Consider the following 23581-nt stretch of genomic DNA (forward strand, 5'->3'; position numbering starts at 1 on the left):
CCACTTCCTTAACGTCAAAAGACAAGAATAATTATTATTTTTCATGGTTGATGTGAAGAGTACAAATAACTTATACAAAATGCATTGCAGTTAGGAGAGAATAAATGGCAGTGAATGCCCTTATTAATGTTATTCTATCAGTATCAGCTCAGATACCATCTGTTCTGTGAGCTCAACTCTGAATCATATCTAGTTCTTCCCTGGGTTCATTGTGATCTATTCTTAACTGCTTTAAAACAGCAATTATTCTGATTCTAATTAGTGATCCTTCCTAGTAAAATTTTAATTTTTTAGATCTCTTTCTCCCATCCCTGCCCCAGCCTTAGCAGTATTTTCTTATTTCTTTTTGTGGGTACAGGTTAAATCACTGGTCTTCTTTCACTTGTGGCTAAATAAATGTTTTGCTGGAAAAGTAAAGAGTTCCCAGTTCCATGAAATCTATAGTTCTACAAAATGAATATATACATAATCCATGTAAATATTTCACTTTTAAAACAATCTTTAAATATTTAGATAAAATTTAATTTGTGCATGTGTGTATGTGTGTGAGACCAGAGATGGTGGGGGGTGGGGGGGGTCTCACTATGTTGAGCAAGCTAGTCTTGAACTCCTGGCCTCAAGCCACCCTCTTGCCTTGGCCTTCCAAAGTGCTGGAATTGCAGGCGTGAACCATTGCACCCAAACTCACTTTTTGTTTTTGTCTCACACATCCGCGTGAAGAGACCACCAAACAGGCTTTGTGTGAGCAACAAGGCTGTTTATTTCACCTGGGTGCAGGCTGGCTGAGTCCGAAAAGAGAGTCAGCAAAGGGTGGTGGATTATCGTTAGTTCTTATAGGTTTTGGGATAGGCGGTGGAGTTAGGAGCAATGTTTTGCGGACAGTGGGTGGATCTCACAAAGTACATTCTCAAGGGTGGGGAGAATTACAAAGAACCTTCTTAAGGATGGGGGAGAGATTTGTAAAATGTAGATAAAGACCTATTTTCCCACATTGCTTTCCCTCATTGCTCTCAGGTTTAAAATACATCAATTAGGATACAGCAAAGTCTGTTTGATACTGAAAACTTTCCAGCAAGAATAATCCTTAGAACAAGTCATCTCTCATCTTTGCTCTTGCCTGTAACTACTAAGTGACTACTCCATCTTCTGCGCTTAGGGCTTTTAAATTGTTGGCATTTTTTATTTAGCCGGGAATGCGTTGTATGGGGATATCAAACCTGCATGCTCCCCAAACATTGACTGTAGTCTGATCATAGTAGGTCGTGCACATATAATTTTACTATTTCTCAATTTATTTCAGTGCTGATATAATTAGTAAAATACGATTTAAGAGTGTTATGATACTCTTTTAAATCGTGATGTCTTTTCTTCATCAAAGAGATACTTAAAAGCACATAATCATCTTGTGGAGGCAGGTTGACAAAATCCTTTTTGAGATTCTAAAAGGAATCTTTGTACTTAAAATGTTTAAGGACCACTGATATATTTTGGCTTCATGTATCAATCAGATTTAGATTTTATTTTATTGTTTTAGAGATGGGGGTCTCCCTTTGTCGCCCAGGCTGGAGTGGAGCTCACCGCAGCCTCAAACTCCTGGGCTCAAGCTATCCCTCTGCCTCAGCCTCCTGAGTTGCTGGGACTACAAGGGTGTGTCACTATTTTTTGTAGAGATGTGATCTCGCTGTGTTTCCCAAGCTGGTCTTGAACTCCTGGTTTCAAGTGATCCTCTTGCCTTGGCTTCTCAACATGTTGAGATTACAGGCGTGAGCCACCACTCCTGGCCCCGATTTATTAATAGATTTTATAAGGACATTTTAGGCCTCATGCATCAATTTCTTAGAACAAGCTTTTCTCTGCACTGCATACTAAATCAGACGGTAGTGCGACAAATAAACGGTGATGATTTCCCTAAGAACAAATCAAGTACAGAAAACTCCCTAACTGTCAGAACAGCAGGTAGTCTGGACGGATCTCTGAGGCTATCCTTAAACAGGTGCACTGACACGCAAGGTGCTGGAAACAAAAGAGCTCCTCCTTGCGCCCTCCCGCCGCCCCACTTAGTCCTGCTCCGCCCGGGCCACCCCGTGGCCCCGCCCCTATGCGCGCTGGTTGGTCCTCGCAGGCATGATGAAACTTCCCGCACGCATTACAGGAGCCAGGTTGGCATAAGCGCCCGCAGTCTAGCCGCCCGGCACGCTGTCCGCTGCCTGGCCTCCGCTCACCGTATCTCCTTGACTTGCTTACGCCCAGGTGAGCCGGACCCTGCGCCCCGCGCCCTGCGCCCAGCGCCAGCACCCTCCTCGTGTGCCCTGCGGCTGCTCCGGGAGGAGGGGGAGGAGGATGCGCTCTTAAGCCTGGCACCCGGCAGACGCGGTTCGGGGGCGCCTGCTGATGCTACGGCTCCTGCGGTAGAGAGGGCGGGGCGGACGCCTGGCGATTGTTGCGCAACTGGCAGCTAGCTGAAGGACCTCTCTGTACTGGTCCCCTGAGGCATCAAGAGGGAACCGCGTCCGGGAGGCCGGGCTGCTCCGCAGAGAAGGCAGCGGCGGTCTGAGCCCCTGTAAATGTTATATGTGTACTTTTTTTTACTATGTGGCGTCGAAGCCTGTGGACATTTTCGCAGGCCGGGTCCCTGCGGCGGAGGGGTCGACCGTGCTGGTGGCCAGGGCGCAGTCAGGCGTTGCGTGGTCCTGATCTAGGAAGAAGAGACTCTGGCTTTATTACCGCCTCGGTGTCTGTGCTTTCCCCTTCAACTGCCCCCGTCCTCACCTGGACCCCTCACCTTCCTCCTCCTCTCACCCCCCCACCCCTGCCAGTCCCCACCCCTCTCTGTAGACTGCAAGACTTAACAAGTGACTTGCCGAGCAAACCCTGCCGAGAATAGGTCTGTTTAGGGACACAGGCGGCCAAGTACAGAAAAAGGCAGAAGAACTAGCGTGCCTTTTTCAGTGGATGTCATTTTACAGGGCTGGCTTCAGATGATTGTTATAGTTTTAAATAAAAGGACAGTTTTCTTATCGGCCCTTGGCCTACATTATTTCTTTACTGTCCATTGCCCTGGGCGCTTGACTAATAATTTAACAGCATTTTTTGTTTTTTTTTTTTAATTTTTAAATCATGATTCATAGCATTGCTGTAAGAGTAATTAGAGGTAAAATAGAGCTTGAGCCTGTCTGTAGTTGGTTACCTACTGACATCTTAACATAAAAGTAAGGTGAGAGGGTGAAGTTTTAAGTAACGTTAAGTGGAATAGAAATTAAATGCCCTGAAACTGCCATGTCCGGTTCGGTAGGCGCTAGCTACCTGTAGCTGTTGAGCACTTGAAATGCTGGCTAGTCCTAATTGAGGTGTGTTGTGTTAAATACACTGGATTTTGTCGTTGGAGTAGGAAGAACAGTGTAAAATATCTGCTCGATATTTTTTTATATTGATTACATACATGTTAAAATGATACTATTTGGGACATATTGAGTTAAGTATATTTAAAATTAATTTCACCTTTTTCTTTTAATGGGGCTACTAGTATATTTAAAATTACATACGTGGCTCACATATTTATTGGACAGCACTGCTCTAGAAGTTTAAGAAGAAATAAGAAAAATGTTGAGAACAGGTCGCGGTAGTAGGAACTTTGCCCTTCTATAAGACCGATTCCAATAAAAATAATAGGTTATAGTTTTAATTGGCCTTTTCCTACTAGAAAAAATAAGTGTACTTTACATGCCCCTTTGTTCTCCCTCTTTCCCCTCCAGTTTAGTGTTTAGCGTGTATTTATTATAGCAGGATTAATACAGGGATTCACTAATCAGCGTTAAGAAAACTTAGGTAAATGATTCCCTGATGACCACACTTGATTTTCAAAGCACTTTCCTAACCCATTTTTAACTGGTATAGAGTCAAAGGCAGATGGCTTATTAGTAGTCATCTCATTTAAATCTTATGGAATTTTTCCAGTAAATCTCAAATAATTTATTATAGGCTATTTGGGCTATTTGGTCAAGTGCATGGAAGGGACAGCATAGGACATGTGGTACTTCATTTCCAAATTGCTTGAGATGATTTTCATTATAACCATATATTATTTGGCTCTGGTTTTCTGGAAAAGCCAGCTAAACCTTTGATTCTTTTAGATATAAATGAAATATCACCAAAGGATTGCTCAAAGTGACTTATGCAACTTGATATATTTTTTTCCTTAGGGTGTTTATCCCAAATTATCTGGGCATTTGCTGCAATTTGCAGTTTTTTTAAAAAAACACCAAAATAGTTATTTTTCAAGTTAGAGATGTTTTCATAAAAACAGTCATTTTGAGCTGGCAGCAGCCAAATAAAGTAGCCCTTTATTTCACAGTTGAGAATTTGAAATTGGAAAGTAATTAACATATGTAAGGATGACTTACTTGCTTCCTGGCTTATAGGGATGAGCCAAGTTTTTATTAGGGATGTTGTTGCTGTATATGTCCCACCTAATTTGCTTCCTTAGTGAACAATACAACTTTGAGACAGAAATATTTGAGAACATTTTTGTCACTTAGGACATTTTGATAGTGAACATTTTGTATCTTCTATTAACTTAAAATGTTTTATTTGTTATAAAGCCAGGATATCTGATATCAAATTAAATTGTTTTCTTTTCCCTTTAGATTTTCTTCAATCACATCTGAATAAATCACTTAGAGGTAACCTAGATGTAATATAGTGAAATGCTTAAAAGAGCTGTGTATCTTAGTATTACACTTAACAGCAGTATGATTTTCTGTTGTACCCATTATATTGTACCTGCAGCTAGTTTGGATAAAGAGAGGGCATTTAACTGTCAAGACAACCTGAGAGGAGACTCTAGTAATCTGGAAAGTCTCTTGGATCTTTGAGGGATTTTGGGATGGAGAGAGTGGGGCCGGGATCTCTGGCTAGGCTGGAGCCAGCCTGGATTTGTATCTATATCTTGGAAGCAAACTTAGAATGCAGAGACAGATGTGGCCTGGATGCTGCCAGCTCTAGCCAACCACTAAATCCTAAGATGGGAGAGATGCAGGCTTTGACTAGGTGCTAAGCTGCTGTAGCCCATTGAATGTAGAGGTCACTATATTTTCTGAATACCTGTAAGTAAATTAAATCATTCTCTACTCCCGTGTGCCTGCCAACCTAATGGGGAATCCCTATAGAAAAGATGGTTTAATTTTAGTCTTTGAAGTGATTTATGCATGTTTCTGAAATCAAGATTTAATGCAGACTTGGATTGGATATTGAATATTTTTGATTTATCTGCTTTTATCTCCACAGAGAGCTTATAGCTTCATTGCACCATGTGTGGCATTTGGGCCCTGTTTGGCAGTGACGACTGCCTTTCTGTTCAGTGTCTGAGTGCTATGAAGATTGCACACAGAGGGCCGATGCATTCCGTTTTGAGAATGTCAATGGATACACCAACTGCTGCTTTGGATTTCACCGGTTGGCAGTAGTTGACCCGCTGTTTGGAATGCAGCCAATTCGATTGAAGAAATATCCCTATTTGTGGCTCTGTTACAATGGTGAAATCTACAACTATAAGAAGGTAAGGAGAAAGAAACCAGATGTCTGGATGTGATTAAACTTAAGAGTTTGTTGGTCACGATGATATTACATATTCTGTATCATGCTTTTTACTTTGCAAGGCACTCTATATTCGTTATCTCATGTGCTCTAAGTATGTAAATGGGAACTGATGAATAAAAAGGTGAGTGAAATAACATCGTCACAAAAGAAGTGATAAAAATGAGAATTACAGTTCAGTTTCTTTGACTCTTAGAATTTTTTCTCCTTCTCCCCAGCTTTTCATTTTGAAAAAATTTCTAACATACAGAAAAGAACAGAACAGCGAGCACCTAGATTGAATAGTCATTAATGTTTTGCCATATTTGCTTGATTTTTTTTTACACACACACACACACAAACACACACACACACATTTTTGCTGAATCATTTGAGAGTACAGTGCAGATATTATGATACTTACTCCTAAATATATAAGCATTTGTCTTCTAAGAATAAGGATATTCTTCTACATAACATCAATACCATTATTAAACCTAAGAGTCCATAACCCACCTAATATCCAGTTTATTCTTAAATGAAATTTCCCTAAGTATCCCAAGAATTTTTTTTTTTTTTGAGACAGAGTCTCACTCTGTCACCCAGGCTGGAGTGTAGTGGCGTGATCTCGGCTCACTGCAACCTCTGCCTCCCGGGTTCAAGCAATTCTCTTCCCTCAGCCTCCCAAGTAGCTGGGACTACAGACACCTGCCACCATGCCCAGCTAATTTTTTGTATTGTAGTAAAGACGGGGTTTCACCATGTTGCCCAGGGTGGTCTGGAACTCCTGAGCTCAGGCAATCTGCCCACCTTGGCCGCTCAAAGTGTTACCAAGAATATCTTTATAGCTGGTTTTTGTTTGTTTTGAGCTAGATTTCATTCAAGGTTCATGCATTTGGTTGTGATGTTTCTTGGTATTTTTTGAGACTTCTTGATAGATAACCTGTCATGCATTGATAAGAGGTTTATATCCTAATCACATTTTGGACATTTTTTATCTCTGAACAATAGCTTTTGTCATTGTTTGTTGCCTGCTCATAGGAACACTCTTAATAACAGTCTTCTCATTTAAAAAGTTTTAAAATAGTTATCAGGAGATTCCTTTTACACATTTCTTTATGCCTTTATTAAGGGCCTACTATGCACCAGACATCATTTTTCTAGGTGATTGGAGATGAAATGGTGAAAAGGAAAGGCAAGAATGGACTTTCCTGCTAGTGGGAGGTAGAAGAAGAGAGTATTAAAACTTTTCTCTTTCTGAGTCAAATCAGTGTCATATACGTGAGAATGCCAGGTGGTGGTATGGCATTGTCAGCTTGGCTTTCCCCTTAAATGAAATAGGAAACGCCCTGCTTCCTTAAACAGTGTTGTTTCTTTTTATTAAAAAGTTACAAGAAGTTAAATATTTTGAAAATAATTAATTTCTATTCTGAATTAGCCGAATGTTTTATTTGTAAAAATAGAGAAGTTTGTTCCACAAGCATCTAAGCTTATGTAGTTGGGTCAGCTAGCAAACTGTCTAATGAGCAGAATGTATATTTTAGGCTTATATAAAGTATTCAAACCCCCCCCCCATACCTCCTTTTTGGTAAAAATAAAGTTTACCACTACAATAAAATACAGCCAGAGGTGTGCTGGGAGTAGAGGGAGACTGAATGAAAAACAGGAGGAATGGGGTCAAGGCTAGAGCAAAGAGCAGGACCTCTCCCTGCAGGGGAGTATCAGGGGCCTGCAGCCAAGTCAGATGACAGCATGACTTCAGGAGGTAAGATTTGAGGGCTTTTATCTAAGATGCAGCATTGGAATTTGGTTTCAGGGGAGTAGGAAGTGATACATCCGTTACCCAAAGGACCCTTCTCCTTTTTAAGTAAATTACCTGCAAAGTTTAGGCCAAAGAGGTGGGCAAGGTAGATTTTGGGAGCTGTTGCTTGCTAATATCAGTGAATGCTTTATAGTCACTAACCCTTCAGGCAGTTCAGCCCAGAACAGTCAGCAGAAGACTGTTTCCAGACCCCACCTGCTAGTTATAGATCATCCCTGATAGAGCAGAGGGGGTGACCAGGTAGTGACTTTACAGTCACTGGAGGCAAAGCCCATTTTTGGACAGTTCAGTGAGGACTTATAGACAAAAGATCCACAAATGATGGAGTGAGCTGCATGGAGGGTGAAGCATGTTTATGGGTCATGCACATACATAATAGGTTTACTTTTGAAATTTGAAAGCATGTTTTAAGCTTATCTAGGATTTCCACCTGATTTAAACCTCTTCTTTCTCTAATATCAGCCAAAAACCTGAGTACAAAGTTCAAAGAGGAATATATCAAGGACTTTTCATCCTCATAGTTTGCCAGCGATGGTAGAGAGTGTCAGAATTGGGGAGTAGCCTAATCAAACCTTCTTGCTCTGCATGCAGTGGCAGACAGTCCCTTTGCTGTTCCTTTGGGGCATGCAGACTAATAAAGTGCCACCATCATTTTGTCTATAAGTAAGGAGTAGCTTTAATGCTACTGCAGTGGTGGAAGCACTGGGCATTGTCGTCCACCCCTGGGGACCAGCCGCTTTGTTTTGGATCATGTATCTGTTATTGTGATGTAGCCATTTATTTTTCATGGAATGGTGCCAAATGATGTTTGTCCCTTTGCTTTACATTTTTATAGCTAGGACTTTGAAGCTGAACTGGAGGAACTTCTTAGCCAATACTATCTTCTCAAACCAAAAATTTTTAGTTGCAGAAGACACGTTTTTTTAGTGTCATGGCAACCAGGCAACCTGTTATCTTAACTTACATTTAGAGGTTGAGCATCCCTAATCTGAAAATCTGAAATTTGAAATGCTCCAAAATCTGAAACTTTTTGAGCACTGACATAATACTACATGTGCATTTTGATGTCACAGTCAAAATGCAGGTGTAAAACACACAGTTTATTTGGTGTGTCCTAGGGAAAAAAGACCCTCTCAGCCCCCTTCAGCTGCAGTATAACTTTTCTACACATGCCCAGATTTCCCCGTGCAAGCATGCCCACAAAGGGTAATAGAATGGCATATGCAAGCTGGACACACCAATGGCAGGATCCAGGATCCCCACAGATGGGACCTCTGCGCATTACCCATTGTGTATTTTTGCTTATTTTCTGCTCTGTGGTGTTAAGATACTGAAAATGTCAAAAAGACCTGTAGATATTTATTTGAGCAGCAATGATAAGGAAAAGTAGAAACATAACACAGAAAGTCAAGCTATAGGAGAAATTGGACTGTAGTGTAAAGGTTTAGATTACATGATGAAAATGTGTGATAGAGATCTTGAAAGGCTGGAGCTACCTGCATTCATAACAGAACAAGAGGTCATGTCAGTTTATAAAATCGAAGGGAGACTTCCAAGACAGAAGCCGTTGTTAATGAGGCAGATGACTCTGGAGAAACACTTAAAAAAGTCATTTGGCCGAGTGCCTCCTCAACCTCAGAGGACCCGCTTCCTGGTTGCTCAGCTGCTTCTGATATTTCTTCTCACCTAAAAAAGGAAAAAAAAAATACAGTGTACAGTAACCTTTTAATCAAAACACAGCATTGTCGGTGGAGTCTGAAAGCCTGCCATTGTTTGTACAGCTGTTTAACTGCTGATACAGGTATTCTGGTGATACTACTATGCTACTTATTATTTTCTTACTGTGTTAATGGTAGGTCATATTTTTTACTTATGTATGAATAAGTGTATGAAAATGATTGCTCTTTAGTAGCATATAAATTCAGAGTCAGGAATGATGGTCAATGATGTCAAACAGCCACAGATTTGCCACATGGTAGCTGAGATAGTGACACCTTTGCTTTCTGATGGTTCCATGTACACAAACTTTGTTGCATGCACAGAATTATTCGAAATATTATATAAAGTTACCTTTAGGCCATGTGTATAAGATATATGAAACATAAATGAATTTCATGTTTAGACTTGGGTCTCATCCCCAAGATATCTCACATATATGCAAATATTCCAAAATCCAAAACACAACACTTCTGGTTCCAAACATTTCAGATAAGGGAGACTCAATCTGAATATATATGTATTACATACATAGTATGTATATAATATGCATTTCCATCCCTCCACAGATTACTGTTCTGGCACATTCCCATTATATTCTGTTTATCAGACTGCAACTAAAATTTTCATGGGTTCAGCTTTATGTTGAACAGAATTTGCAGAATTATGAGTTGAAACAAACCCTAGTTTGATAATGCTATGATTCTCTTAAATCACCAAAGTGCATGAAAGGATTATAGAGCTCAGAAATACTGAAGCAACTTTGCAATAAAAAATTATTAGTGAATGTACAAGGAATCTAACATTTTGGTTTTGCTATTGCTTCATAAGATGCAACAGCATTTTGAATTTGAATACCAGACCAAAGTGGATGGTGAGATAATCCTTCATCTTTATGACAAAGGAGGAATTGAGCAAACAATTTGTATGTTGGATGGTGTGTTTGCATTTGTTTTACTGGATACTGCCAATAAGAAAGTGTTCCTGGGCAGAGATACATACGGAGTCAGACCTTTGTTTAAAGCAATGACAGAAGATGGATTTTTGGCTGTATGTTCAGAAGCTAAAGGTAATAATAAATTTTTCTATAGACTTTCATTATTGTCTTGGTTGTATGTTTTCTTTTAAATTATATTTGAAAATCTCTTAGAGAGCAATCCAGAATTTTACAAGTGACTAATTAAGTTATGAGTCTTTACCTTTTATTAAAAAAACAGTGGAGTTGTACTCTCCTTTTCAGCACTTAAATTCTGTAATACTTGAAGGATGATTCTTTAGTGCAGTCATTTATTTTTTGCTATGCTAATATGCTCTACGTCTAGCTTGATCCTAAGTGTAGTTTTAAGTTTTCCTGTGTCATCCTATAATGGTAGGGTTGACTCTGCGATTATTGCACTGTGGTACTTTGCTGCAGTTATAGTACAGCAGATATTAGGATTTCTAAAACAGCTTTATTGATAATTCACATACCGTGTAATTCACCCACTTGAAGTATGCAGTTTGGTGGTTTTTAGTGTATTCACAGATGTTGGTAACCGACACTCCAGTCAGTTTTAGAATTGTTTTTCCACCTCAAAAAAAAAAGAAAAGAAAAGAAAAGAAAATCCTATGCCCTTTAGCTTAGTTATTGCTGGCAGGATCAACTAGGTTTTTTGTTTTTGTTTTTGTTTTTGATTTTGGAGATGGGGTCTTGCTCAGTTGCCCAGCCCAGGCTGGAGTGCAGTGGTTTGAACATAGCTTAGTGCAGCCTTGAGCTCCTGGGCTCAAGCGATTCTCCCACCTCAGCCTCCCTAGTAGCTAGGAGTATAGGCATGCATCACAACTCCCTGCGTCCTGTGCCCTTTAGCTTTGAATTCCATCTCTCCATATCCATCATCTGCACCCCCGCAGTTGTAGCCCCAGCAATCACCAATCTTTCTGCCTCTGGATTCCCTATTCTGTATGTTTCATATGAATGGGATTATATATCATATGGGCTTTTGTGACTGGATTCTTTCACTTGGCATAGTGCTTTCAAGATTTGTCTATGCCGTAACATGTATCAGTACTTACTTTTTATGTCCAAATGATACTCCGTTACATGGATACACTGCATTTTGTTTATCCACTTGTCAGTTGATGGACATTTAGGACATTGTTTACCCCTTTTGGCTATTACGAATAATGCTGCTATAAACATTGGTGTGCAAGTTTTTGTGTAGACATTTCTCTTGGGTGTATATCTAGGAGTAGAATTGCTGGCACACATGATAACTATGTTCAGTTGAAGAACTACCAGATTATTTTTCGAAATGGCTGCATTATTTTTTATTCCCTCCAGCGGTGTATTAAAATTTCAGTTTCTCCATATCTTCACAAACACTTACTGTGTGACTTTTTAATTCTAGCCATCCTAGGGTATGTGAAGTGGTATCTCATTGTGATTTTGATTTGTATTTTCCTGTTGACAGTGATGTCCAGCATCTTATCTTATGCTTATTGGCCATTTGTGTATCTTCTTTGGAGAAATATTTGTTCAGATCCTTTGCCATTTTTTTTCCTGCTAGGGATCATTTTATTTGAAAAACATAATAGACTTTATTATTTTTTTTTGAGCAGTTTTAGAAAAAATTGAGAGGAAAGTGCAGAGAGTTCACATATGCTCCCCCTCCAGTGCCCCCGCCTGGTTTTCCCAACTCTTAACATCTTGCGTTACTGTGCTACATTTATTAGATTTGATGAACTGATACTTATATATTAACTGAAGTTCATAGTTTATGTAAGGGTTCACTCTTTGTGTTTTATAGATTTTTGGATTTGACAAATGTTTAATGCTATGTACCCACCATTACAGTATTATATAGAACAGTTTTATTGCCCTAAAAGTCTCCTGTGCTTCACTTACTGATTCCTTCCTGTCCTCTTCCTCCTAACCCTCCCCCCCCCCGAGTCATTACTGATCTTTTTACTTTCTCTTTCACTTTGCCTTTCCCAGAATGTCGTATAATAGTTGTAATCATATGGTATGTAGCCTTTTCAGACTGGCTTCTTTCACCTAGCAGTATACATTTAGGGTTCTTCCGTGTTTTTTCATGGCTTGATAGCTCATTGTTTAAATTGCTGAATAATATTTCATTTGTTTGCATGCACTGCAGTTTGTTTATCCGTTCTTGAATTATACATCTCTAATTGGGTTACTTTGTCTTTTTGTTACTGAATTGTAATAGTTTCTTATGTATTCTAGGTAGAAATCCCTTCTGTTCATCAGGGTTGCAGGATACAAGATCAATATACAAAAATCAATGGTGTTTGACACACTTTAACTGAATACTATGTACTTAAAATGAGCAATCTGAAAATGAAATTAAGAAAGCAACTTCATTTATAATAGCATCAAAAAGAATAAAACACTTAGAAATAAATTTAAGAAGTGTAAAACTTGTACTCTGAAAACTATAAAACATTGTTGAAAGAAATGAAAGAAGATCGAAATAAATGGAAAAGTATCCCACGATCATGAATCGAAGGCTTAACATTATTAAGATGTCAGTCCTCCCTAAACTGATTTATGGATTCAACTTGATCCCTATCAGAATCCCAGATGAGTTCTTTGTAAAATCTACAAGCTGGCTCTCAAATTCATATGGAATTGCAAGGGACTAAGAATAGACAAAACAATCTTTTGAAAATGAGGAACAAAGTAGGAGAACTCATACTTACTGATTTTAAAACTTACTACAAGACAATGGTAATAAGGACAGTATAATACTGGCAGAAGGATAGATGTATAGACGAGTGGGATAGAATTGAGAGTCAGAAATGAACACATACATATATAATCAACTTATTTTTGACAAGGGTGCCAAGTGTATTCAGTGGGGAAAGAAGTTCGAAAACTGGCACAGTGGCAACCAGATATGTAAACATATGCAAAACCTGGAGTTGAACCTTTACCCAACATCATATACAAAAACTATGGATACAAAAAAATGCATCAAATGAATCCATTTTGAACTAATCCACATAAATGTAAGGGCTAAAACTATAAAATCCTGAGAAGCAAACATAGAAGTAAGTTGTCATGACCCTGGATTTGGCAAATCTTTCTTAAATATGAGACCAGAAACAATAATACAAATTGATAAACTGGACTTCATCAAAATTAAACAGTTTTGCACGTCTAAAGGACACCATCAAGAAAGTGAAAAGACAGCCCGCAAGTTGGAAGAAAATACTTGCAAATCATGTATAGCACTTTTTGATGGTAAACTTGAGGAAGACATTTATTTTTTATCCCTTACCTACACAGTAGTAACATCCTAAAATCTCTCTCCCTGCCTCTTTTTGCCGTTCTTTAAATCCTTTCTCACTTAATTTTCAGATTTAATGTTGGCCAAAGCAGGGATAATGAGATCAGTCAAAGGGGTACTTAGGACGCTAGTGACAGTGTTTGTACTGATACCGCAACTGGCTTATTTTCAGGCATTTCTAGTGTGATCAGATGGCAAAGAGCAAGTATATATATGTATGTCAGTTGCCAGGACTGCTGGGCAAGCCTGGTAAAGAGAACAGCGGGGAAAAGCAGCCTCCTGCTCCCCTGGGCCTTCTTTGAGTCTGATGATCACTTGATATGGAACTGTAATGACATCCAGTTTACCCTCTGAAATTCCTTGATTGTTCTTTTTTATATCCTTGACACTGTCCTTTTCCAGACCAAATGATCTTATCTGGAATATTGCAACAATTTTCCTTTCTCAGTGCTTTTAGAATAACCTGTGAAAAACTCATCTGATTATAGTACTGCCTGCTTAAAACCTTTTAATTACTCCCTACTCCTTACCTGGGCTGTGTAGCTCACTTGAGCTCTGCTCGCTGTTGAGGGAATATGTGTACTTTTTCTGGTATTTGAATTCAGTGCTACACAGGTTACTGGCTGGGTTGACAATCTCAAATTGTAAATCACTAGTATTCCATATAGGTAGTCTGTTACAACTTACAATGAAACATTGATGTTTGTGCCAAAGATCGTGGTGATGTGAGGTTGGGAACCATCAGTGAGAATTTATTGAGGAAATTTAAGTTATATGGTTTTATTCACATATAGTGTATAACACTAGTTAAGGGATAGATGTCTTCCTATCTGACTTTAAAGTAGCTAAGAGTGGATCATTGTACTTGTTAAAGGTCTGGGAACCATGGCTATTTTATTTTGAGACAGAGTCTCACTCTGTGGCCCAGGCTGCAGTGCAGTGGCCGGATCTCAGCTCACTGCAAGCTCCACCTCCCGGGTTTACGCCATTCTCCTGCCTCAGCCTCCTGAGTAGCTGGGACTACAGGCACCCGCCACCTTGCCCGGCTAGTTTTTTGTATTTTTTAGTAGAGATGGGGTTTCACCGTGTTAGCCAGGATGGTCTCGATCTCCTGACCTCGTGATCCTCCCGTCTCGGCCTCCCAAAGTGCTAGGATTACAGGCTTGAGCCACCGCGCCCGGCCGGCTATTTTCTGAAAATACCTCAGTGATGACAAATGACTACCAGACTATCATAACATTAGGACTCCAGTTCATCCCTTTGCTTCATAAGTATGTCTTTTCCTTTTGTATATATTTGCTTTGGTATAGAAGATAGATTTTCTTGATTAGAAATCTAAGAAGAAGAAATTGAACACTGGAGGTTTTTCTATTTCTTTCAATTACTAAAAGTTAGTGTAATTTGGCAGTATATCCCTATGCCATTATTATCTCTCCAGTAAGTAGATGGTATGGCTTAGGAAAATAGGAAATTTTTTTTCCTGTTTTGCTTATTTAGTGGCCATGTGTTTGTATTAAAAAGGGAAAATAAATAGGAATGTAGAGGATGTTAACTAATCGTGACAGTTATTGGGAAGGGTTACCTAATTTGAATAAAGGTATCTTTTTGAATTTGTAGGTCTTGTTACATTGAAACACTCTACGACTCCCTTTTTAAAAGTGGAGCCTTTTCTTCCTGGACACTATGAAGTTTTGGATTTAAAGCCAAATGGCAAAGTTGCATCTGTGGAAATGGTTAAATATCATCACTGTCGGGATGAACCCCTGCACGCCCTCTATGACAATGTGGACAAACTCTTTCCAGGTAGCAGACACGCATCCACCTCTTCCCCATCCTTCTCCAAGGGAAAAAAAATTTTAAGTTGTGCTCTCCCATCATTTGAATGATTTTAGTTTCAAAACCTACTTCCTCTTTTGTTTGGAGGGAACACATTACGATTTGGCACACTCCACCATTGAGTAAATACCATCATGATAGATGTTGATGATTGTGTATTTCATTTCAATAACTAATCCAGCCCAAGATTTTCTGGAGCTGTTTGGTTTACTTGCTGTGTTTATAGGTTTTGAGATAGAAACTGTGAAGAACAACCTCAGGATCCTTTTTAATAATGCTGTAAAGAAACGTTTGATGACAGACAGAAGGATTGGCTGCCTTTTATCAGGTGAAATCAATTAAAAAACCTAATTATATTTTGTGTGTGTTTAATTGAAATGATTTGTAGCCATCCCTTTTGTTTTTACTATAAAATATTTTCTGTATGATTTAATCTTTCCTTCATTATAGGATGGAAACAATTTTTTATAAGCTGCATTTAATACTCATAGTCATACTCCAACTTGAGTTACAGTATAGCTATGTTATTGGTGTTAAGAGTGAGCCAGTGGATGTTTGGAATTCTGTGTAGTGATTTTTAACCAATTCAAATACCACTATTATCACCGTTTGTATATTTTTCTCTTACTGAAGTTGATTTCAGTTTATAAAACTTGCGGATTTTAAATGGTAAAACTATGATCTTGGTGCTTATCAGGAATATACATCTTCTGTCCCTGTCTTATGCAAGGCACATAACTAGGACACTTCCACTTCCTCTTTTGCTTGTAGGGGGCTTGGACTCCAGCTTGGTTGCTGCCACCCTGTTGAAGCAGCTGAAAGAGGCCCAAATACAGTATCCTCTCCAGACATTTGCAATTGGCATGGAAGACAGCCCCGATTTACTGGCTGCTAGAAAGGTAAGGTGCTGTCTCTGTCCCTTGTGTAGTTAGAGTAGACTTATTATTAGAGTGAAAATGGAGTCAATAATGGGTGATTCTACTTCTGCTGCTGTATTGACTGGGACAATTGTTTTAAATTAAATGTATTAAAATAGAATGAAATGGCTGTTGAATATGCACTGTGTTGTACACTGTCCTCTGTGTACTTTTATCTGTTATGACCCATACAATTCTCACAAAGATTCTATGATGATAATTATGCTCTTTTGAAAGTAAAGGTATCTGGGCATGGTGGCCTACACCTGTAATCCCAGCACTTTACAAGGCTGAGGGAGGTAGATTACTTGAGGTCAGGAGTTTGAAACCAGCCTGAGCAACATAATGAAACTCCATCTCTACAAAAAATGCAAAAATAGCCAGGCTTAGTGGCGCCTGCCTATAGTCTTAGCCTCTTGGGTGATAGAGCCTGGGTGATAGAGCAAGACCTTGTCTCAAAAGAAAATAAAGAAAGTAAAGGCATAAGTCAGGTGCAGTGGCATGCACCTATAGTGCCGGATACTTGGGAGGCTGTGGTGGGAGGTCTGAGCTCAGGAATTCAAGTCCAGTCTGGGCAACATAGCAACACGCCATCTTGAAAAAATTTTAAAAAAAGATTTTTTGTTTGTTCGTTTGTTTTTTTAAAAAGAATGTAAAGTCATGGTATCGTGGTGAAGACTGCAAGCTTTGGAGCCTAACTTGTAGTGTGAAGTCCTGGTTCTACTCATTTATGTGACAAAAATAATAGTGTCTGCTATTGGGGTAGTTTTAAGGTGAAATGACATAATCCGTGTAAAGTAAGTACGGTAGAACTTAGCATGTAGTAACTACTTACTGAGTGTTGGCGGTTATTGTTATTTTTTAAAGTGCTGTATTTGGAATACCGTGGGCAGAGGGCAGCTTGTCTGTATTCAGTGAGCAGGTGACCTAGTTCCCACTATGGAGAACTTTCGTAGCATGGATGAGAAGGAGCTAGAGAGGACTCTCAATGCAAGGTGATCAATGCCGAGAGAATTCAAAATAGCCAAGGAAAGTAGAATGAGGGGAGGGGCCATTCTATATAAGAATAACATCCTGGATATAAAATTAGGCATTTCAGAAGGACCAAAAAAGACCAAGCTTAGTGTGGGACCATGTTGGAGTAGAGGGAGATGAGGTGGGTTAGGTAAAATAGGTAGGGAGGGAGGTGCCAACTGGGAGAATGGCTGAAGCCTTGGCACCAGAGGAGCTGAGGTAAGACTTACTTCCTGGTGGTGGAGTTGAAGCAGGCGAGGAAACAGTGCTGGATGGGGCTTGTATGTGGTGGGCTGTAAAATCATTTTTCTTTTTTTCCCACCATTGTTAATTCATAAAGCTTTGTGAACTCCCGTCCTGTTTGATTTTCAAGGGAAGTTATTTTCTTTAACAAATAAATGGGTATTTCTTTATATAATAAGGTGGCAAATCATATCGGAAGTGAACATTATGAAGTCCTTTTTAACTCTGAGGAAGGCATTCAGGCTCTGGATGAAGTCATATTTTCCTTGGAAACTTATGACATTACAACAGTTCGTGCTTCAGTAGGTAAGGTATTATGATATTATTAAATAAAAAGCTTTTTCTAACACTGAAAAAAAGTAAGGTTTAAAAAATTTATTTCAAGCCATATTTTTAAAATGTTATTTAAGGATGAATGCAAATTACATCCCTATGTTACTGATTATTTAAGACCACTTAAGAATTCTCTGAATCTCTTTTGGAGTAAAGGGAACAATAAATACATAGTTCAACCGCCACATTGTTGGTATCACTGCTGGTGTTTCCCCAGGGAGCAGATACGTATTTTCTGCCCTCTGCCTCCCATTTCTCTTAGAGTTTCTCTGGCTACAGTCTGTATACAGTGAGGCAATAGGTCTATTTGGTAATGCATTTTTGATAAGAAATACTCATTTTAGATATATTTTAGTAAATATTCCATCACATAACTTACCAGTCACTAGCTATCATTGCTCTGCAAACAATATTAATTTTATTTTGTAAATAATGTATCTACTGAGATCAGAAGTATACCCCAAATTAGACTGATCCAATGTTAACGAACCTTTGTATGCTACTGCCTCCCTTGAGAGACTTGCCTTGGAGGGCAAAAATATCTTCGGTATTACAATGGTTTATGACCCTCCAAAACATCACAATAAATAAGCAGATAGACAGGATAGCTCTGGTATTGGAATTTCATGGGGCTGGGGTGGGGTTAGGAAAATAAGTGTCTATCACCTCAGCTCTCTAGCTGAGATGATAATAAAAACAAAGCTGAGAAGAAACACTAGTTTAGAGGGATGTGGTGGAGGACCAAGAAGGCAAGTTTAATAACTTATATAGTCTCCCCAGCTTTATGTGAAATCTGGTAAATGGGGAGTGGCAGGGGGAAAGTACCTAACAAAATTAACACTAAACCACCAAAATGGCTGTTCTTATTTTTGTGTCATAATACCACTATGAAAGGCATGATTTTTAGGTATTTGAGTCATTGTTCAGCTTAGCATAGTTTTGAAGTGAACATTCTTGGTCTAAAATCATTAGAATTTTAAAACCTGTTTATAAAATGACAGAATGGTTCTGGGTTATTTTATTTTACAGTAGTGCTTTTGGATTAAGTACATCTAAATGGCTTGTAAATACAAGGTCATTATTGTGGAAACTACTTTATATTAATATGAAGTCCAGTATGGTAGTAACACTTTCAGTTATTTCCAAAAATCAAATCAAAGGCATTTTTGGTGGAAGGTTATGTTGACATTAAAGTTAATTTCTCTCTCTCATTTAAGGTATGTATTTAATTTCCAAGTATATTCGGAAGAACACAGATAACGTGGTGATCTTCTCTGGAGAAGGATCAGATGAACTTACGCAGGGTTACATATATTTTCACAAGGTAACCACTCTGAAGTGGAGGAATATTCATGCTATATTAAGAAAACTATGAATTGTTTGACTATTTCTATCATCTTTCAGTATGACAGTAATAGTTTTGAGTATCTTGTGAGGTTACAAAAGGGAATCTGATAATGTTTGCTTTCTATCTCTTGGGGAAGAAAGAAATTTTAATGTGTAAGATGATTTTTATTCTTTAAAACTAGTTACAGCTGGGTGTGATGGCTCATGCTTATACCCCCAAGCTGTTCAGGAGGCTGAGGTGGGAGGATCACCTGAATCCAGGAGATTGAGACTGCAGTGAGCTGTGATTGCGCCACTGCACTCCTACCTGGTTGACAGAGCAAGACCCTGTCTCTTAAAAAAAAAAAAAGCTAAAAATAAATAAATAAAACTAGTTAAGCTTCTTGAGAATCACCTTTCTGCCATTTCTTAGCATCCTGTGGAATTATGACTGTTGCCCAGTGTGTTCATTTTATTCTAATATTAGCAGTTTGGTAGGAAGGAAGGCATGTTTTGTAAAGCACTGCTTACCTCTGTTCAGTTATTTACTCCCTTCCCTAAATTTGTTTAACTTGTTGTCTTATCCAACTTTAGGATTGGAGAGGGAGAAAGAAAAACTGCTTTGTGTGCCAAAAGCAAAACTCTTGGTGTTTTTGTTTGTGAAATAGGCTCCTTCTCCTGAAGAAGCGGAGGAGGAGAGTGAGAGGCTTCTGAGGGAACTCTATTTGTTTGATGTGCTCCGCGCAGATCGAACTACTGCTGCCCACGGGTAATACTTTTAGAGGCTACTGTAAAACAAAAACAAAAAAGCACCAAAACAAAGAAAAGCTTGGCCGGGCGCGGTGGCTCAAGCCTGTAATCCCAGCACTTTGGGAGGCCGAGACGGGTGGATCGCGAGGTCAGGAGATCGAGACCAACCTAGCTAACACGGCGAAACCCCGTCTCTACTAAAAAATACAAAAAACTAGCCGGGCGAGTTGGCGGGCGCCTGTAGTCCCAGCTACTTGGGAGGCTGAGGCAGGAGAATGGCGTAAACCCGGGAGGCGGAGCTTGCAGTGAGCTGAGATCCGGCCACTGCACTCAATACCCTGAAAAAATAAAAATCCATAGCTGATTGGCTATATGTTGCATATAGTTGGCTATATGTTACAAAGTGTGACTTTTATAGAGAAAATGAAGCTGTTTCTTAACTTTGTCCAAAAGGATTAGGCCACATTTCAAAGTGTTGTTGTGGTATATGGAGAGAAGGCTTCTTCCATAGGTTGTTTGAGTTGGAGTTTTCACCTTTAAAAGGTAACAACATTCTGCTCACATCTGAACAACCAAGATGGAAGAGGGGAAGGCTGCTGCAGCAGCTACTTGAGTGTTTTAAAGAGAAGTAAAGATTGTAAACATCTTGTGACAAGTACTGAGTGTCCACCGTGCCTATTTGGTGCTGTAGTGACCCTGAGGGGATAGGGTAGTGAAGATGCAAGGGGTTTGATTACATTATAACGAACCAGGTATCTTTGGTATCATTTCTGGTTGTCTAAAGTTATGTTGAAGAACTGAAGACTTTTACTGTACAGGATAAACAACTGTCATTAAATGTTTTAGTTGCCTCTGCTGAATCACAGCTAGATCAGGATATAATTAAACATGGGTTTAAGGAATGAACTGAATCTGGTTATTATCCTCTCTACTTGTCCTAACTAGAGTCACTAGGCTTCAGGAAACCGGTGATACGGAATTTGACGAAATATAGTGGAACACTGGTTTATATTCCATATTGTATGTGAATTGTTAACCAGCGGTTGTCATCACAATTGTTAGAAGAGATGGTCTCACCTAGAAAACACTGATTTAGAAAGGTCCAATCAAGGTATCTTCTTAATGATTGGGTCACTCATGATTTGTAACTTTTTCTGCTTTTTGAAATATGCATTTAACTATTCCTAGAAGGGGAAGTAAAAGTAATAGTCTCAGTTAGTTTTACTCCCTCGATGACATGGTATATATATATTATTTTAAATGAAGATTTTTTTTTGTATTTATTCGTTAGTGTAGAGCAGTCATTAGGGGGCTTGTATTTGACTGTATGACCTTAACATTTCTTAGGATCTGGTTGAACTGATGGAAAACTGAATCAGTACCTAAACTGTTGGGCACTACACACCCATTTTAATTTAGATATTCTTCTTTTCTCCTTTAAACCTTGAACTGAGAGTCCCATTTCTAGATCATCAATTTTCTTCCGATTACTTGTCTCTGACACCAGAAATGAGAATTCCAAAGAGAGGTAAATCAACTCAAGATAAAACAGTTCATTGCCATCAGATTATGTTTGTAACTTTTACTGGTGCTCCTTTTTTTTCATGTCAGAATGTGATAGAAAAACATCTCCTTAGAGAGACATTTGAGGACTCCAATCTGATACTCAAAGAGATTCTCTGGTGACCAAAAGAAGCCTTCAGTGATGGAATAACTTTAGTTAAGAATTCCTGGTTTAAGATTTTACAGGAATATGTTGAACATCAGGTATAATGTCTTTAAAAACATTTTCAGGAATGCGACAGTTTGGATGCAGAGCTGTCATTGCTGTTCATTCTGTATTTAGTTTGAATGCTTTGTCCCTGTCAGAGGGATTCACAGTCCCTGTAAACACTTACCTCTTCTATAAGAATTACATAAGAGTTAAGTAGCATGAATGATTATCAAGTAGCATCTAGAATTGGAAGAGAGAGGAGACTTACTACTTATCATCACTGATCTTCATTTAACAGATTTTTGGGCACCTGCTGGGTGCCAGATCTTGTTAGGCACAAATGACTAAAACAGAGCCACCACGTATTAAAAATATGCATATGAGTGTTCTTTAAAAGGCACTGCAGCTATCCATATTATGAATACTTTAGCATTTTCTAAGTGATGGGTGATTCAAAGGGTCTCATACAATTTACAGTCATGTCTTATCTGAATGTTTTCTGTTTTGTGAGACCAGAGTAAACAAGCATTTCCTGCCATTTAAAAAAAACTGTTTGCTCCTATATGCTTATTCTTACAGGTTGATGATACAATGATGGCAAATGCAGCCCAGAAATTTCCCTTCAATACTCCTAAAACCAAAGAAGGATATTACTACCGTCAAATCTTTGAACGCCATTACCCAGGTCGGGCTGACTGGCTGAGCCATTACTGGATGCCCAAGTGGATCAATGCCACTGACCCTTCTGCCCGCACACTGACCCACTACAAGTCAGCTACCAAAGCTTAGGTGCTCTTTATGCTGTAATGTGAAAGCAAATATTTCTTCTTGTTGTATGGGGACTATGGGGAGATAGGGGAACAATGAGAGTCAACTCAGGCTAACTTGGGTGTGAAAAAAATAAAAGTCCTAAATCTAAAACATTGCTGTAGTCATTTATGTTCATACAGTCTCTTCATAAGAGGTAACTAAAAATTTTTTGCTGTATCACAGTAAAGTGGAGGGTAAGCTAGGAAAAGTGAAAAGGATCTGACGTCTGCAAGAACTCACAGCCCTCTCCTGGCAGATCTGCTTTAGATGACATTTGCGTCTTGTGCCTGTGTGGCTTCCTTCCAGTCCTTGCCTCATCTTAGGGACGTCATCAAAGGACTACACTATTTTGGTTCTGCTACATTCCTAACAGCTGCCTAATTAGACTTGAGACTTGAGTCTTCTATAGGAGTTCATGACAGCTGTATTTTGCAAGATAGTAGTTCATTTTTTTCTCTTTTATGTTGAGCCAAAGCCACTTCTGGAGACTTGTCCTAGAGCAGGGGTCAGGCTTTTTAAAAATTTTAATTTGTTTTTAATGAAGAACCAGATAGTAAATATTTTAGGCTTTGTGGACCTCTTTTGGGAGTGTTCAGCTCTGCCATTATAGTGCAAAAGCAGTTACATAGATAGTATGTAAATAAACGAGCATGGCCATGTTCTATTAAAAGTTACTTATAAAAGCAGATGGTGGGCCAGACATGGCTTGTGGCCCATAGTTTGTTGATTGCTGTTCTAGAGGAACAACCATACGAACTAAGCATTTCTGGTAAAAGTCTAAACCTACTTGAAAGAGAAAGTGTAACAACATACTCAAAGAACAGGTAGAAGATTTTCATTTGAATGCTAATTGGTTGTTCAGGGACAACATTTCGAAATATATTATAAAGGTGAATTTAGCTCTTAAAAACTTTTGAAAAAGGAATTGCTGGTGTACAGATAATACAAGGATGCTTAATGGAGGAAATTAAGCAGAAAATTGTCTGGTAAGTTGGAAGAAGGGTGTATTTTAGGCTAGCTGTAGGCCTTTATGATTTAAGAATATCACTAAGAAACTGAGGAAATGTCATTCATACTAGATGACTTTTTTTGTTTGCTTGTTTTGTTTTGTTTTAGACAGTCTTGCTCTGTCACCCAGGCTGGAGTGCAGTGGCATGATCTCAGCTCACTGTAACCTCCACCTCCTGGGTTCAAGCAATTCTTGTGCCTCAACTTCCCAAGTAGCTGGATTACAGGCAGG

The 23581-nt window shown here is 39.0% G+C and overlaps 1 pseudogene across 1 annotated transcript; it reads left to right on the forward strand.

Moving 5' to 3' along the window:
• Nucleotides 1-2119: 2119 nt before the first annotated feature.
• On the forward strand, nucleotides 2120-22452 carry LOC117083918 (annotated as a pseudogene). The gene is made up of 12 exons (XR_004437252.1): nucleotides 2120-2250; nucleotides 5284-5554; nucleotides 9941-10178; nucleotides 15016-15201; nucleotides 15461-15562; nucleotides 16006-16133; nucleotides 17588-17714; nucleotides 18959-19065; nucleotides 19736-19836; nucleotides 21260-21368; nucleotides 21429-21584; nucleotides 22111-22452. The product of XR_004437252.1 is annotated as an asparagine synthetase [glutamine-hydrolyzing]-like (transcript).
• Nucleotides 22453-23581: the final 1129 nt, after the last annotated feature.

The sequence above is a fragment of the Trachypithecus francoisi genome, unplaced genomic scaffold (assembly GCF_009764315.1).
Source record: "Trachypithecus francoisi isolate TF-2019V2 unplaced genomic scaffold, Tfra_2.0 Contig00407, whole genome shotgun sequence".
Lineage (NCBI taxonomy): Eukaryota > Metazoa > Chordata > Mammalia > Primates > Cercopithecidae > Trachypithecus > Trachypithecus francoisi.